This window comes from Cavia porcellus, unplaced genomic scaffold (genome assembly GCF_034190915.1).
Source record: "Cavia porcellus strain 051 isolate PalLab524CR breed Dunkin Hartley unplaced genomic scaffold, mCavPor4.1 scaffold_1, whole genome shotgun sequence".
Taxonomy (NCBI): Eukaryota; Metazoa; Chordata; class Mammalia; order Rodentia; family Caviidae; genus Cavia; species Cavia porcellus.
In genome coordinates this window covers 49837714-49851763 of record NW_026947484.1, presented here as the reverse complement: position 1 = coordinate 49851763, position 14050 = coordinate 49837714, and positions in this window count along the sequence as shown.

The window sequence follows — 14050 nt, the reverse complement described above, 5'->3', positions numbered from 1 at the left end:
CTGTACCCGGGAAACCCTGGCTCCAGGCTGCGCTGCCCTGCACCTGCCTCTGCTGGCTTCTGTTTTTGTTGTTGTTGTTGTTTATTTGTTTGTTTGCTTGCTTTTGGGGATTTTTGGCAGCAGGAATCGAACTCAGGACACCATGCTCGCCAGGCAGGCGCTGTGCCACAGAGCTACATCCCCAGCCCTCGGCTTCAGACCTGATTCACAGATTACACTCACAGATGCTGCCATGGAGGCAGTAGGAGCCTGCAAGTCGGGAAGAAGCCGAGGACCCTGTGTTAAATCCCCGGGAGCACCCGGGCTGGCCAGCCCTCCAGAGCCTGCTCACAGAGGCACCGACAGACACCTGCCAGCTTGGTGAGCACATTCCTGGAGCTCTCCCCATCTAGGGCTGTGAAGAACATTCTGAAACACATGCAGCTCAGCACTGAAGTGTACCAGCCAGCGTAAAAGGGCATGGTGTTTTCAGATGAGCCCTGGAGGCGAGAGGAGCTGGAAGTGGGTGGTGCACAGGACCAGCCAAAAGTGTCGTTTTTGCCATGTGGTTTATTAAAAAATGAAAATGGACAGCCCATTCAATTTTCGTTCTTTTCATTAATAGAAGCTTTAAAACCTGTTGTTAAAATCACTGGAAAATACGCTGGGATGCCCAGCGTGATGGCCACTGACAGTGATGACCTTGTAAACATTCAAGAAATAAACCTGAAGAAAGTCTGTGAGTAGGACACCAGGAGATGCTCAGAGGACCTTTCTGTCCTGTGTCAATCACTTATAGCAGCTCCCTGGTCCTGGTGACAGCGCACAAGGACAGAAGCCACTGTCAGGCAGAGACTGGTGTGACATCCCAGCAGCAAAGGTTGGGGAGGGGGCTCCTCATCTGCAGTCTGCTGTGCCCTGCAAAGAACAGGCCCAGCCTTGGTGCACGAATACTTTCAGCACTTGGGAGGCTGAGGCAGAAGGACTGTCAGAGAGTTTAAGGCCAACTTGGCTACAAAGTGAATTCAAAGCCAGCCTGAACTATGTGGCGACACCAGGTCAAGGCCTTGGGGCCTCAGAGCTGCAGTCTCTACCGTGATTTTTACCCTTCTTCAGACTCAGGGCAGAAGTGGGACATTGGAGACCCATGCACCGGCTCACCAGGGTCGGAGCCAGAGGCCAGGCCGGCACCGTCGGCACGAAAGTCCTTCACTTGGTCTTTAAAATCCCTCACTGCAGATTCAGCAGTAATAACAGGACCTTGTGTAGTTTGCAGCGATGGAAGCCCATGAATGAAAAGTAACATCTTAAGCATAAGCACCTGCCTTGTAAGCAGGCAGTCATGAGTTCGATCCCTGGTACCGGTAAAAATGAAAAAGACAAAAAAAAAAAAAAAAAAAAAAGGTAACACCTTACCAGATAGGACTACAAAGGAGCTATTGTGCTCTTAATAATGCTCTTTAAAGTTTTCAAGTTATCTAGGAAAAGACCCAGCTAGAGCTGCAGCAGATGATAACATACAGCTGTGGGGAAGTTACAGCAGTAAATACAGAAGTTGCACTGAATATTTGATTACCGGGCTGAATTTCTGTTTTGACGTCTCTGGGCTGCAGGGGCTGTGCCTTCGGTTTTTCTTTGGTTGGTGCCACATTAAAATGTTTTGTATAAGCTTTTATTTATGCTAGGCACTCAGCTTTAGTTCCCATATACTTTTATTATTTCTTGGTTTTCTGAGACAGGCTCTCACTATGTACCCCAGGTTGGTCTCAAACTCAGCAATCTTCCTGCCTCAGCCTTCCAAGTGCTGGGATCACAGGGCCATGCCACCATACCTGGCCTTATTTCATTTATACCTGAATAATATTTTGGGTTATATTCTAACTTCAGCCATGGTTCCATTAGAATTGCCAAAAGCTATGAAATGCAGCTGAGCAGAACAAAATAAAGGGTAATGGGAAAGGCCTGAGGTGCACTGTGTGTGTGGACGCTGTGCTGCGGACAGGCATAGAAGGAACCCCCGGGGTGACTCCTTGTGACACAGCCTCTCTGTGAATCCTGCTTAGCTCAGCTCAGGGGTTCGGAGGCACGGCCCTGTGAGCTCTCACCAGCCACGCCTTGCCAATGAGGCGCCCCATGTTTTCCTTTCTGATGGTCTGAGGCCTCCCTCTCCCATTTTTTATTTTGAGACAGGGTCTCCCTAAATTGCCCAGGCTGAGCTCAAAGTTGTGCTCCTCCTGCCTCAGCCTCCCAGAGGGGTGGGACCCCTGACTGATGCTCTGTGTTACCAAGCAGTTCTCAGGTCTCTTGCCCTGGACTTCGCAAAAATTTGTTATGGGTTCAATTTTCAGATTCCTACTGTTTGTGTCACTTGCCAGTGTCTGCAGTTGGTTTGTGGTGTTGGTTTCGTTTTTTATGCTTTCGTTAACTAAATGCTGATGATACAGAAGAAAATTATATGGGTGGTTTTTACTCTGCTGTCCATTGATGTGTTTCTTGATAAGCCAATGGAATGTGTTTGAAGTAGGGAATTATTTCAGACACTTAACTCTAGAAAAAGACCAAATCTGTGCCCTAGGCAGCCCTGGGTTTGACCATCCGACCCCAGCCCACCTGACCCTGCCTAGCTTTATTTTATGTAATTTATTTTTTGGAAACAAGACCTTGCTGTATAGTTTAGGCAGGCCTTAAACTCACAGCGATCCTCCTGCCTCGGCCTCCTGAGTGCCGGGATTACAGGAGTGTGCCACCAGCCCCTTCCTTTGTGTTTCAGGGCAGGCGCTTTCTAAGCCGCCAAATTGCCCAGGTGGGACTTGAACTCGTGATCCCGCCTCAGCCTCCCAAGTGCAGGGGTCTGAGCCTCGTGAGCCCCTTTTCTTCCACTGCACAAGAGACTCACGCCCCCAACCCCCACCCCCGGGCTGCTTTCGCCTGAGCCTGGATTCCATGCACAAAGCAGCTGGTGCAGTCTTGGGCTTAGTAAGTAACCCTCACACTCCCCGCCCGCCATTGCCTACCACATCCAGTCCTGCTGTGATCCGGGGAGGGGAGGAAGCAACCTGGTACCCCATGTCTGAGGCCAGGCCATTTCCTACTCACAGCCTCCCCTGGGCCCAAGTTTGAATCCAGGTAGAGCCAACCAGAGTGGCTCCTCTGCCTCTGGGCTCAGCACGTCACTGGTAGCGTGGAGGGGGAAGGGGTTCATGAGGGGGTGGTCGCATTTTTGGTGGGGGAGGGACAGGGTCTTGCTGTGTATCCAGGCTGGACTGGAGTTCTCTGTGTGGCCCCAGCTGGCCTCACACTCTTGGTGACCCGCCTGCCTCAGCCTCCTGGGATCACAGGTGTGCTCACCACACCATCACTGCCACCGCCCATGTCATCGGCGGCTCACTGGACGGCGGTGAGAGTGCAGTGAGGCCGAGAACGCACCTGGCTCCTTAGCAGGCAGCTGCCGCTATAGCACGGCCTGAAGTCACTCTCCTGTGGGACCCGGCATGGCTCTCAGCCTGCAGCCCAGGCCCTCTGGGGCCATCTCGGCCACCCACAGGGACCCAGACAGCTTCACACCCCGCTTCCTGTGCACCCTGAGGTGAGTAGCCTCCTCCCGCCAGACCCTCCTGCCTGCGGCTTCTGCCTGGAGCTCACAGCCCTGCAGGGACTGAGAATTCTTTTTTCAATCTCCCATTTTATTTTTCTTTTTCCAAATCTATTTTATTTCAAAGAGGAAAAAAATAAAATTACAAAATACGTCCATCAAGGGGCAACAATGGTGCATACATTGCACACTGTCATCCCCAAATCAGTCACCCAGAGCAAAAGACAACTGTCCAAACAGTACCAGCACAGATCTTTCTCCTAGTGACCTCAGAGAAATCAGTAGTGTAATTGTCTTAACTACCTTTTTAAATATACAGATATACACATACACAAATGCATGTATTGCTTCTTTCAGTTTCTCACAAGTGAAACAATACGATGTTTACAGTGAGTCCTATTTATTTCACCTATGGGTATGGTCTCTCGTTGCATCCATTTGTCTATAAAAGTCTCTGATTTATCCTTCTTTATGGCTGTGTAGTGCTCCATTGTATAAAAATACCACATCTTCTTATCCCTTCCTCAGTCGATGGGCATTTAGGTTGTTCCCAAGATCTGGCTATTACAGATTGTGCTGCTATACACATGGGTGCACATATATCACTGTGGTATGATGTTTTCAGTTCTTCTGGGAAAATACCCTAAAGGGGAATAGTGGTCGAATGGGACCTCCAACCTTAGGCTTCTGTGGAGTCTCCACACTGATTTCCACAGTGGTTGCACTCCCACCAACAGTGGAGAACTGTTCCTTTTTCCCCACAGCCCTACCAGCATATGTTATTGGTTAATTTCTTGAGAAGGAGCCATTCTTTTGAGGGTGAGATAGAATCTCAGTGTTGCTTTTTTTTGTGTCTCTTGAATACCCAGTGATGGTGAACACTTTTTCACATATTTCTTTGCTGTTTGTAAAGAACTGAAACATCTAAAACAGGAGCCAAATTCCACTTCTCCTTAGCACTGCGCGTGTTGGGCTCTGTGTCCCAGTGATGGGGTGAGGGACCTGAGGCACCGCCACCTTGCACCTCCCAGGGGACTTCAGTATCGATCACCAATGGGTGGACCGAGCAGAATCCTCTACACTCCCAGCATCCATCTTGGTCCATCCTATACTCAGTGTCTATGCAAAGTGGGCCTCAATTCATCCATGCAATCCCAGCACTCTAGGAGGCTGAGACAGAAGGATCACAAGTTCAAGCCCAGCCTTAGCAACTTAGGATACCTTGCTTCAAAAAAATAAAAATAAAAAAGGGCTGGGAAAGCAACTCACTGTGAAGGCCCTGGGTTCCCGCCCTAGTACCACACACACACACTAAAGAGAAAAACAAAGTATAGTGGACTGAAAACCGATGGTCACGTTAAACACCAGCTGAACTGAATCAGCGCGGTGCTGAGCGTGGACAGCCCAGCTGAGGACTGGGCCAGCATAGAAAGGAGGGCTGGAGAGGAAGAGAGTTGTGGTTGTTTGGAGCCCTTGGTTCTCCTGGGGAAGCTCTTCATGCTGGCTTCCCTGATATGAACTCGGCTGTTATCATCAGAGGAGCTCACGACCTTGTTGCTGAGAGAGGGTGTGGTTCACTTTGGGGGAACTCTGGTCCTCACATCGAGCATCGTTTCCTGGCCCCGGAGGGGAAGACTCGTGCCGCTTTATCTCCAGGACAAATTCGTCACACTGGCTTTCTGGCATGTACTAATTGTGCTTATCATCAGAGGAGCTGGGGGGGGGGGCGTGTCGCTGAGGATGGCTGTGGTGCTTTTTAGGACAGCCCTGGTCTTTATTATGAGCGTGACTTCTCGGCTCCAGCATAGAACTCTCATCCCATCAGCACAGCTCCTTCACCCCGCTGGCGTGGACTTTCTAGCTTCCATCGCTGACCTCTGGGCCTTCCCAGCACAGATCCATGAAACAGACTTGCATGAGTCATTGTCATGGGCTCTGGGCCTCCAGCTGGCCTCGTGGGGCGCTCTGGGTGTTCAGCTGGACCCTTGCAGGACATTGCCACAGGTCTTTAATGTGTGGACAGATTTCTTGCATGTCTTGTGTTTAACTCCTGATTGACTATTACAAAACAGTACTGCAGATTCTGTGTCCTGTATGTAACTGTTTTCCTCGCAATCCCTGACTGCAACCCAAAGCGTCATCCACAGATGAACAGATAAACAAAGTGAGGTATTTTCACCCCGAGGAACACTACTGAGCAACAGAAAGGAATGAAGCACCACTACGCTACCGCAACACAGCTGGGTGACAGACAGAGGCAAGAGTACATACCACAAGACTCCATTTGCCCCAAATTTGCAGAAAGGCGGTCTATTCACATGTAACTGAAAGTAGGCCCCTTTCTCCACTCGGGTGGCTGAGTGGAGATTGCAAAGATCTGGGAGGAGCCCACGGATATGTCTGCGCCCAGGAAGAGTGCCTGGGCCAGCATTTCACAGCAAGGCCCTGGGCCAGAAGTTACAGGGTTTTACTGAATCTGCCTCGGATAAGGACCTCTAATGTCACTTCTGCCTCAGAACATTCTGTGAAACATCTGTTCCCAAAGGTCCTGGCCTCATGTCAAGCACCCAACAGCTGCATAACTGCTGGATGGGATGCTAAGGAACAGCCACAGAATGTTCTAGAACCACCAGAATCGCGCACACACTGGCATGCATCTGCTCCGAATGCCATGGACCTTGAGCCACACCCGCTGTGCCCTGTCTTTCCCCAGAAGGGCCTAACCTAACCCCAGTTAGGTTTCCAAGGTGCCTCTTCCCCTATTATAGAAGAGCTACTGCACTTTCATGATCGTACACTAATGATCCTCCCATCAGCTTCCCCGTGTCACACACTGTGTGTCCCCAGGATCCTGGTTTCGGGACTGGCAGGGCCACTGCAGGCATCTGTCCTGGGCTCCCACGGCCTGGTGGGTTTCCACCCTGAGCCCAGTGCCACGTAGACCCTCACCTCGGCGCCTGTCTGCCCCTGGGTCCCCCAAGAAGTCCTGGGAAGCAGGGGGGAGAGGGGGGCTCTCAGCATCGAGGGGAGAAGATGGTGGGAGAGGAAAAGGACAAAAAAAAAGGCAAAGGCCTGACTGACCAGGCAGTGTTCGAGGGGTCCTGCATGTCATTCAGGCTGACCTGGAATTCCCAGGCTGGCCTCAAGTTCTTGGAGATTCTCCTGCCTCAGTCTCCTGAGAGCTGGGATCACAGGTGTGCCCCGCACCCGGTTTGTTGTGCAGACGTTAAGCTAAGCAGCACTTTAAATCCTGAAGTTCTACTGTTGCAAGGATCTGGGAAGCCCACTTTAGGGTGCGGGGTGGTGGCTGCTTTGAATGAGCTGCTCCCCTGTTTGTAAAACAGAGCATAAAAAGTGCCGAGCCCTTTGGCCGAATCTTCTGCTCATGGAAATTTTCACCACAGAAATAATTCAAGGAGGGGGGTAAAAAGCCAAGACAAAGTGTTGACCTAGCCCGAGCGTTCTAGGGAGCACAGAGAGGCCCGCCTGCTCCGGCAGGGCCTGCAAACACCACAGCCCCATCGCTTTGCTAACTTGCCATTGCTGGCTGCAGTCTTAGCCGTCCTGGTGGGATGTGCAGGTGACTCCTGGTGATTTTAATTTGTATGTCCTTAAAAATTAAAAAGAGGACGGCTGGAGATGTCGCTTAACGGCACAAGTGTCTTTCTGGCAAACACAAGGTCCTGAGTTGACTCTTGATTCCAATATATACACATATTAAACCAAGCACGGTGGCACACATCTGTAATCCCAGCACTCGGGAGGCTGAGGCGGGAGGATCGCTGCGAGTTGGAGACCAGCCTGGGTTACAAAGTGAGCAGCCAAACTGTATAGCGAGACCCTGCTCTAAATAAATAAATTAATTAATTAAAATAAAAAAAGAAAGTGGGGCACGCCCCCTCGTGGGAAAAATCGGAATTACCTGGGATTTTCTTTTCTGCTTTTTTCTTTTTCCTCAATGCACGGGGTGGACGCTGTCCAGAGTACAGCGCGCAGGACTGCCTGGGATTTCCTCCACCCCTTTTCAAGAGTCTAGGACCACAAAGTTAAACATCTCTCATACATCCATTGCCCACTTGGAGAATCCCCTTAGCAAGTTGTCCCGTTAAGCCTTTTCCTCGCTTCTGTGTTGAAGAGACAGCTCGTATTTACTTTTACATACTAATTTACTTTTATGCATCATTTTATGTCAATAAATACATGGTGACGATATACAGACTTTTCCGTGTGTCGTGCTGGTGATCAAGCCCGGAGCTCATGCTTGCCAGAGAAGTGCTCGACCTCGGAGGCGCACCCCAGCTCCGGTGCGTATGCGGGTTGCAAAGAGCTGGCTCGGATCCCGGCACGAATCCCCTGTCGCTTGCCCCTGTTGTCCTTTAGCTTTTAGTTTAGAGGCACTCTTCGTCCCTTGGGAAAACGGAGACCCCCCCCCCACCCCCCACATAAGGTCAATTCTGTCTTAACCAAAGGTGGCCAGCAGAGTGCGCCCTAGCCCTGCGCGGAATTTCGGCTAATGTTGAGTGTTTTGTGCTAGGACGGAAAACAGCGAGACCTCGCCCTGGGTGGGACCCACACATTCATCTCTGCGGGAAGCATCTGCTCCAACAAAACAAAGGCGCACAAAGGGCTTCGCAGCAGGCTGGAAGGCGAGCCAGGCCGCCTGAGCCAGCCAGGGCCAAGGTGCCTGCCATTGTTACCCTGCACAGGGGTGTAGACAGCGTAGCAGAGCCCTGGGCACCTCCCACCTCCGTCCCTTGATTTGTTTTCATTATTTTTTGGTGTTTCTGAGACAGGGTCTCGCTGTTTAGTCCAGGCTGGCCTTGAACTTGGCGGCTCTCCCGCCTCAGCCTCCCCAGTGCGAGATGACAGGCATGCACCACCATGCTGGGCTTCATTAGTTATACTTTGTGTTTGATCAGAGCTAGCTTGGTGACCTCGCACACCGCTGGAAAACCAGTTACACTCACTGTGACCCGAACTCGGGGGCTGAGGCCTAAGGTGCTGCCCTCCCTTTGGCCTTGCTCCAGCAGTCCCATTCGGACTGGGTCAACTTCTGGTCTGCCCTTCCTCTCCTGCCCACACCCTGGCCCGCATTAGCTGAAGCAATGAATTACGATCCGAGGTCAGGGCATCGGGGCCAGGAGCCAAAGTGGTGCACCCAAGGAATAAAGAGGGCCAGGCAGGCCCCGCGGTGAGGGCTGGAGACTCGCAGCCCGTGTGTGGATCCCCAGGCCTGATTCAGAGGGGGGCGCCCGCGGGGAGCTCGGGGATGAGCTCAGCATGGCCTTCCAGTCCTGGCTTCCTCCGGGGATTTTGGGGCGGAGCTGCACCCGCGTTGGGGGGACGCATCTGTCTGTCCACTGCCCGTCAGGCGGTGCAGCGCGGGCGGCCTGTGGCCACAGAGAGCCAGCCAGCTGGAGATGCTCTGGCGGCCTCGGGACTCGGGCGACCGCTGCCTGGGACTTCCCTGCGTGGGGAGGGGCTTGCGCCTACAGGGTTTCCTGCCTGGGGCGACTCGGAGGCTGTGCTCCTGCGCCTTCTGCGTCTGCGCGGGCGGAGGGCACCGCGGGGACCCGGGCTGGGACTGGGGTGCGCGGGGGGGGGGGGGGGGGTAGCGGGGCGGTGCTGGCGATTTGGAGCGCACTGCTCGCAGTGGCTCATAGTTAAAGTTTCCCCCCCCCCCCGCAGGCCTCACGGGGTTGATCTAAATATAGGGTGTTTCTAAAAAGAACTCCTTAGCATAAAAGACACGCCGACAAGGCCGCGTGCTAAGTGCGTTTGAAGCCAGAGCAGTGTTTTGAGGGGGATTCTTGGCAACGTGTCTGTGTGTCTTTTGCTGTCTTACATTTAAAAAGTGTTTTTTTTTTTTGTTTTGTTTTGTTTTGAGATAGAGCCTTGCTATGTAGTCCAGGCCAACCCCAATCTTGTAGCGCTCCTCCTCCTGCCTCAGCCTCCCCAGGGTGGGATTACACGCGTGTGCTGCCACGCACAGTTTAGGTGCCTTAATTTAAACAGGCACCGTATCCTCATTTTACCACACCAGGGTCAGCAGCCAGGGGCCTGCTGCGCGTCCACCCCCAGCTCTGCCTTCAGTGACACCATGGCGGTAGTTTGGAGTCAGCTGGGTGCGGACTATGGCACCAGGAGAGTCCACGGCCAGGGCAGTGGCTGAGGGGCCGAGGGTGCCCACTTGTCTGCTGGCTGCCGGCCTTGTGCCTTTCCCTCAACCCGCAGCAAGGAAGGGCACAGGGCAGGGAGGGGTGGGCAATGCCCCCTCCCTCCCCGCAAACACTCTTGGCACACAGAGGGCACAGCCAGGAGGGGCCAGCTCCTCGGTACCAGGCTGGAAGGGGGGTGAGGAGGAGGAAAGTCAGTGGCGTGAGAGCTGGCGGGTGTCTTAGTCACTTTCCTGTCACTGGGGCAAAACACCTGACACCTGCATTGAGAGGTCACGGTTCCAGGGGGTCAGTCTATGGTCTCCGGCTCCAAGCCGAAGAGCGTGAGTGAGGGAAGCTGCCCCCCTCATTGCATCTAGGAAGCGGAGAGCAAAGTGGGGGACTAGGGAGGGGAATGAATCCCTCCAGGTCACACCCCGGGGACCTCTTTAACCAGACCACACAGCACATTCCACCAGGAGCTCGCCATGGATTAACCCCAGAGCCCTGCCTCTGGACACAGGGGCTTCAGGGAACATTCTGGACCTAAACCAAGACACAGGCTCAGTTTTAGGAAGTGAAACCAGCCTGGAGGGATGCTGGCCTTGTGAGGACACCCAGGGGGAAGCCACAGATTTGCAATCCTGTGACTAAAAAGGGGACATACGTGAACCAAGACAGGCAGACGCTGCAGTCTGTGTGGCGTGGGTTCCAAAGCAGAGCTGGTCCCTCTCCCCAGCCCTGCCACATGCTGTCTGGAGGCAGACACAGGAGTAGAGTGACCAGCCTCACGTCCCTGCGTGGGACACCCCTCTCAGCCACTCCTGCCCTGGCCACCTGTGCATTCTGGCTGATGTTCCATGAGCCACTCTGCAAACTAATCAGCCCAAAGTGGGAAGAGTGAGAGCCCAACCACTGGGATCAGAAGTTGCAGAACTCGGACGGGCTGCAGCAGGTGGTGCTGGCCTGAGCTGGCCTGGTGGCGGGTGGCGGGTGGCCGGGTGGCCAGGGTCAGTGGCTGGGGGAAGAAATCCCCATACTCAGATCCCAGAAGTGACCTGCGCTGTGAGCCACCAGGCCTTTTCCTCTCCATCCCCACCCAAACAGTTTACCCAGTCAGTGCCACTTCCTCGGAATTCTGGTCACAGGGTCACCCAGGCCACACCCTCTGTTCAGAGATAAAACCGGGGTGGAACCAAGGACTCAGCTGTCCCTGTCCCCACAGGTAGGTGGGCTGGGGCAAGGCTGGGGAGGACCTGGGCCAGCCCCACACCCACTCTCCTCACCTGCCTTGGCCATCCTGAAGACTGAGCCCGCTTTTACAGGAGAGGGCGCCAGGCTGAGCAGGAACCCGGGGCCTGAGCACCTCGCAGCTGGGCTGAAGTTCCTGTCCCCAGCCCCGGCTCCCTGCAGGAACACACAGGGCTCTGCCAGAGAGGACAGGACCGAGCCCTGTGTCAAAGGGAGCTTCTCAGAAGAGGGGGTGCCTGAGATGAGGCCAGAAGGACAAGCACATTCGAGACCTGGGAGATGCAGCCCCAGACTCCTGTTTACTTATTGTCATTATTACTGTTGGTTTTCAGAGACAGGATGCGACCTGGGTAGGACTTGGCCCTGCTGCAGCCCAGGCTCTAGGCACCCCCTGGGTCTCCCCTGTGGAATGGAGCCGCTCTTCCTTCGGCTTTCTCTGTGCGTCACCAGCTGGAGCTCCCTGAGACCTGACTCCATGGTTCCCGTGCAGGGGCTCAGGTCCTGCAGAGGCCCTTTTGTCCAGCGTGCAGGGCCAAGGACCAGGGTCACAGGCCGGGTAGGAGCCCTGTGGGCGGGGTGCAGGCTGCGGAACTTCATGGGCGCTGGGCGGGGTTGGAAATCACAGCACCCCCAAAGCCTGGGCAGGGCGCCAGGCTGTGTGACTGCAGACTTCCCCTTTGCAGGCCCAGGCAATGAATCAGAGGGACAAGGTGACCTCAGCCCCTCACCCGGGGAGCCTGACCACTGGCCCAGAGCCCAGGGACCAAGGTGGCAGCTTGGGTCCAGCCTCTGTTCCTTACCTCAAGGGACAGCACAGCCATCAGTGCCTGAAGTCCCAGGGGAGGGGACAGGAGTGACACCCTAACCCTGGGTCCCTGCCACCCTCTGAGGCCACAGCCTGGGGTCTTTCTGACATCACCATCTCCGCTTCTCCTGCTCTTTTGTGAAAAATCCCATCACTGAGACTGAAGTTAGACTTGTAGCAAAATTTAAAACTCACCTCCTCCTTTTGGGGGGGGGTATGCATTCAGGGCCCTGTACTTGCCAGGCGGGTACTTATACTGCTGAGCTATAGCCACCAGTCCCTTTTAGTTTTTGATGCAAGGTCTCTCTATGTAGTTCAGACTGCCCTTGAACTCAGGCAATCCTCCTGCCTCAGCCTCCCGAGTGCTGGGGTTACAGGTGTTCACCACCATGCCTAGTGATGCCTCTTTCATTTTTAATGACTGGGTTGCTCTGCATATATACGTGTATTCATCTGTACACTGAATGTTCCGTATACTCACGTACAGATTCTTGTCTTTCATATATGAAGATGGTTCCTTTTTTTTTTTTTAACACTAGGACCTTGTGTTTTCTGGCAGATGCTGCTGAGCTACATCCCTGACATAGGTTCATCTATTGGACTTTAATCTGTTTCCCCGTTTAAACATTTCTCTGTTCTAAGTTCCCCATATCATCCTCAGGGCCTCTCCCCAAGGAGCGCTCCTGGGGCCAAGGCCCTGGGCGCACTGCCCATCTGCTTTTCCTCCCCACTGGATTCCAGTTGCCTCACGGAAGTATTTATTGAAAAACAAATCCAGCCTTTCGGTTGCACAAGCCAGAAACCTTGGTGTGAGTGCCTGCAGCACCTCCTGCCCCCAGGCTGCCTGGAATACCTCCTCCTGCGCCCATGGCTCTGTAACCTGTGGGAGCCCAGCAGGCTCTGCCGGGCACAGGGCAGGGAAGCAGGGCCAGGTGACTCAGAGCTGCCTGGCACTGCATGGTCTCTGTCCCCGCACAAACCCCAGCTCCCACGACTGCTGGATAGGCCAGGGGAACAAGCACCGCCTCTGAGGAGCTGGCAGGGGCTCCTGGGCCGCAGTGGCTCTATGCCTGGCACATGGTAGCACCCACAGGCTCGATGGCTCAGTGAGACCCCAGGGCCACCCAGGACTGGAGACAGAGCAGCCTTCCGCAGGCCCAGGCCTGATGTCCTATGGGGCCCACACTTCCCACAGGAAGGTGGGTTTTGTTTCCTTATGCAAAGCACCTTGCAGACACTGACCTCACCCTGGCTGGCCGGTTTGTTCCCAGCCAGGAGGGCACACCCGACACACCCACACACGGGTGGCCCGGCAGGGAGGGCAGTGCTGCCTCAGCCTCCCCCATTGCATGCCTCCTCCCAGCCAGCTCCGCCTCTGCCACATAGTTTGGGGCACAAACCTACAGGGAACCTGGCCCAGGACCAGCTCAGGAGGACAGTGTAGGTGGCCCAGAGAACCGAGCGATGAGGCACACAGGCCACAGGGTCCATCCCAGGGACCACAGTGAGCACCTCTGAAACCATGAGTAACCCTTTCTGCAAGAGCTGAGTACCTCAAGGGTTTATTTCCGGGATGGCGGAAAGTAACTTACATAAGGCTGCTCCCCCTCCTTTCTTTCTTTTTTTTTTTTTTAAATCAGTGTCTGGGATTGAACTCACCACCGTGCGCTTGCAAGGCGGTGCTTATGCTGCTGAGCTAAATCCTCAGCCCCCTTTTTTGTTGTTGTTGTTTTTGACAGTCTTGCATGTACCACAGGGCAGCTGTGAACTCACTATGTTGCGCAGGCTGAGCTCAAACTTTCAGTGATCCCCCTGCCTCAGCCTCCCAAGTGCTGGGATTACAGGCAGAGCCACCACACTGGCTGTCTTAGTCTGTGGTGCCCTGCTGTTAACACACTACCTGAGCCCGGGGACTTATAAAGGGCAGAGACTGGTTTTCACAGTTCTGCAAGCCAGGAAGTCCAAGCCAAAGGTCTTCCTGCAGTTGTGTTACCCCACAGAGGAACACATAAGGGGGAAGGGCGTGTGGGTGTGGTCCCACTCCTCTCCCAGGTCACCGCTGTCATCACGGCACTCGCGGGTCACCCTGAGATGATCCCTCTCTTGCAAAATGCGGTTCTGAGCGGTGACAGGATGTGCCCGGTGCCCAGCTGCTGTCTTGCGGACCTAGGTTCGGCCTCCCTTCGGGCCCACTGGCTGAGCTGGGAGGCTGAGGCAGTGCAAGGCTTGGCTGTCCCTAGCGGCTCATCACACTGTCCCCACGAAGCC